The sequence below is a fragment of the Panicum virgatum genome, chromosome 6N (genome assembly GCF_016808335.1).
Source record: "Panicum virgatum strain AP13 chromosome 6N, P.virgatum_v5, whole genome shotgun sequence".
Lineage (NCBI taxonomy): Eukaryota > Viridiplantae > Streptophyta > Magnoliopsida > Poales > Poaceae > Panicum > Panicum virgatum.
Window position 1 is genome coordinate 36,828,077 of NC_053150.1, and position 4,025 is coordinate 36,832,101.

Here is a 4,025-nt window from a genome sequence, read left to right on the forward strand (position 1 = left end):
TCATATGGGCACCATATAACTTTCGGTAAGTGTAGTCTCAATGATTTGGTATAACATACACTTCCTTCGAATATCTGACTAAGAAATCATATATGATATTTTTGCAAAAATCATTGGATTGTATTTATGATCAAGCCAAAGCAAGGACGTATTCTAGTATTAGACTCCGTGGATTTCGATCCGGATAGTTATAAGGAATTTGAGGGCATCCTCAACATGTTAGCAAAATCGTTATCCTATACTTCGACTTCATGCTGAATTTTGCATACGTAAATAACTACTTATTTCTTTTCTTTTTCTAAAAAACAGGTCTTCCAGGCACTACGTGTCCAAAGGAGGAGAACAACCCCCCCCCCCCCCGATAGGGAAAAAAATATGGTGCTAGCAAGTTTAGTTAGATTATTATTACAACTCGTTCTTGGTAATATTTCCTAGACTTTGCATGCTTGTTTACTTGTTTTCTGTAATCCTTGTTAGTGTTTAGCTTGTTTATTAGCTAACTTTTGTTAGCGCTTGTTTCTAGTCTTTGCATGCTTGTTTAAGTAAAGCTTTGGTGGTAGTCTTTGCGTCCTTTGTTTCTCGGTTGCTTCCGTTTGTGTCAGATTTTTCTAATTGTTTTTAGGACGAGCTTGTCACTGGTTGGCTCGCGTCGGCTTGGTGGTTAGAAGAGAAGCGTATCAGGTTGTATTCAGGAAATGAACTTATTTTCTTGGAGAAACCCGTTTGAGTCCTACAGTTAATTGTGAGTTTTTCTAAAAAAAATGAACTGCAAGAAACCCATCTAAATAGTTATTCTTTTGTACAACTCACAGTTAATAATATTTTATTTCAAAAACTTTTTGCAGTAGTACTTTGTATATTCGTAATTTTCAAATATAATCACAACAAAAAACGCTGGTTAAAACGACTTTCAATTGGAGAACTTGTTTTGCAGATCTGATCCTCTGGTTCCTGGAACAGAAGGGGGAGGGGCTCTTTGTCATCTTGTGTGCCTGTTCCTGTCGTGTTGATTAAGACGGAGGAGAGGCTCGTGGAACAACATGATAGCAACATAATAGCGCAGCCACACAACATGATTGCAACATGATGCCAATCATAACTCAAAAAAAAAATGCCAATGATGCAACACGAGCATGATATTTCCTTGTCGAAAATTCTTAGTAGGTTGGCTCACCACACGACTTCTCGGATCGATCCAGGTTCCAGAGGATGATTTGTCACATCTAAACCAATAGGAAACAAAAAAAAAATCGTGGTTGTTCCGCAGCGACCCGTTGCTAAATCCAACACTTCTCCTCCCTCAAGATGAGAAAATCCCTTCATCAGCGCGCAATCAGCAAGGGAGACTCTTGTGCGTCGCGTTGATCGGCAGAGCAGCAAGGGAGATGTCTCCTTACGTGCTCGCCGCTGCCGGCGTGGTCATCGTCTTCCTCTGCGTCGTCAAGAACCGCCGGAGCGGTAAGCTCCCGCCGTCGCCCCCGTCGCTGCCGCTGATCGGCCACCTCCACCTCATCGGCCGCATCACACACCGCTCCCTGCACGAGCTGCACCTCCGCTACGGCGGCGGCGGCCGCGGACCTGTTCAGGAACCACGACCTCGCCTTCGCCTCCCGCCCGCGCAGCGTGGCGGCGGACAGGTTGATGTACGGCTGCAGGAACGTGACGTTTGCGCCGTACGGCGAGGACTGGCGCCGCGGCAAGAAGGCCGCCGTGGTCCACCTCCTCTCCCCGCGCCGCGTGGCGTCCTTCACGGCCGTGCGCGCCGCCGAGGCAGCCGCGCTCGTCGCGCGGGCCCGCCGCGCCGCCGAGGCGGGGGAGGCTGTGGAGCTGAGGGAGCTCCTGTACGGCTACACCAACGCGGTGGTCACCCGAGCGGCGACCGGTGCCGCGGGGGCGACGGTGGAGAGATTGAAGCAGCTGATCGGGAGCACCGCGCCGCTGGTGGCGGGCTTGCAGCCGGAGGACGTGCTGCCGGACGCGCCGGCGAGGTTCGTGAGGTGGGCGACGGGCCTGGACAAGATGCTCGACGACAGGGCCGAGGCCTGGGACAGGTTCCTGTCCGAGATAGTGGCCGTGCACGAGGAGAAGGGTGGCGGCAGTGCCGGGGAGGAGGAGGATGATGACATCTTGGACGTCCTGCTTCGGCTGAGGCGAGAACGCGCCGACGGGCTCGAGTTCACAGATGATCGCATCAAAGCCATCGTCAAGGTCATCTTGGCAGAAATATATACTCTTGAGAAATGTCTACTGATCTTGTTCTCCTGATGCTCGATTCTTGCGGCGGCAGGACATGATCGCCGCCGGGACTGGAACATCATCGGAAACGATGCAATGGACCATGGCAGAGCTCGCCGCCAACCCGCGGGTGATGGCCAAGCTCCAAGACGAGATCGCGCGGCTCGCTGGCGCCGCCGCCGATGAGGCGGCCATCGCGGAAGCGGACCTGAACAGGATGGAATACCTCAAGGCAGTGATCAAGGAGGTGCTCCGGCTTCACCCGCCGTCGCCGCTCCTGGTCCCGCACGAGTCGACGACGCCCGCGGTGGTGCGGGGCTACGAGATCCCGGCCAGGACCGTGCTCTTCGTCAACGTGTGGGCGATCGGGCGGGACCCCGCGGCGTGGGACGCGCCAGAGGAGTTCCGGCCGGAGCGGTTCGTGGGCGGCGGCCTGGCAGCGGACTTCAGGGGGACGGACTACCAGTTCATCCCGTTCGGCGCCGGCCGAAGGATGTGCCCCGGCATCAACTTCGCGCTGCCGGTGGTCGAGCTCGCGCTCGCCAGCCTCCTGCGCCACTTCGACTGGGAGCTCCCCGCCGGCATGCGCCCGGCGGACCTCGACATGGGCGAGGCGCCGGGGCTGACGATGCAGCCGCGGGTTCCACTTGTTCTAGTCCCCAGGTGCAAGACGCTCGCTCAGCATGCGAATTGAAAGTACGAAATCGATGTGCCTCCAACTCCATTCCGGCAATCCCCTCCATGGGAATTGGGAACCGTGGTTTGCGTGTGAAGTTGTAGTGGTGGATCAATTGTATATATAGATATATAATTATATTTTCAAATAAAATATAGATATATATCTTGTTATGTAGAACACTCGAGATATGTGAAATATATCTTGTGTGAGTATATTTAGATATATGATTATATTTTCAAATAAAATAAATAAATAAATAATTGTAGATGCAAGCGTTGGTGTCACCTGCTCGTATATATAAATGTATGTCAATAATGGTAAACGACTGGGACAAAGTGAGTAAACCAACAACAGCGTGGCGACAATTAATATCTCTAATAATTCATCTTTTCGCATGACAATATACCCACATGTCAAAAGCAACAATATCTCAGTAACCACTACCGGGGTCGTCTAGTTTGCCGTGTGCGCACACGGCAAAGGCCGAAAAACTCACGGCAAAAACTTTGTCGTGTGTAACACACGGCAAAGAGCACACGGTATAAACTGCCGGCAAAGAGGTCATTTGTCGTGTGCCTTTTGTCGGGCACATGGCAAAGAGGTTGCCGTGTGCATTTTCTGACACTCGGCAAACATTTTTTGAATAAAAAAACACAAAAACCGCCGCCGGCACCACATCCCCCGCCACACGCCGGCCACCATGGCATGGAGACAGAGAGAGAGCACCTCGGGGTAGATCCCGCCGCCGCGCCTGCCGCCGTGGAACTCGCCGCGCCTTGGCCGTGGATCCCGCCACGCCCGCCGCGCCTCCGCCATGGATCCCGCCGCGCCGCCGTCGTGGACCCCGCGGTGCCACCGTCGTGGATACCCCGCCACGTCCGCCGAGCCTCCGCCGTGGATCCCGCCGCGCGCCGTTGATCCCACTGCCGCGCCGCGGATCCTGCCGCGCCGCCGTTGTGGACCCCGCTGTGCCGCCGTCATGGATACCCCGCCGCGCTACCGCCGTGTATCCCGCCGGCTACCCCTGCTCTTTATGCGCCGCCGCCGCATCTCGCCCCGCCGCTGCTCCTCACTGCCGGTGAGGGGCAAGCGGAGGGAGGAGGGGAGGGGA

At 54.3% G+C, this 4,025-nt stretch overlaps 1 pseudogene; it reads left to right on the forward strand.

Moving 5' to 3' along the window:
• The first annotated feature begins 1,167 nt into the window (after positions 1 to 1,167).
• On the forward strand, positions 1,168 to 3,186 carry LOC120678626 (annotated as a pseudogene).
• The last annotated feature ends 839 nt before the right edge of the window (positions 3,187 to 4,025 follow it).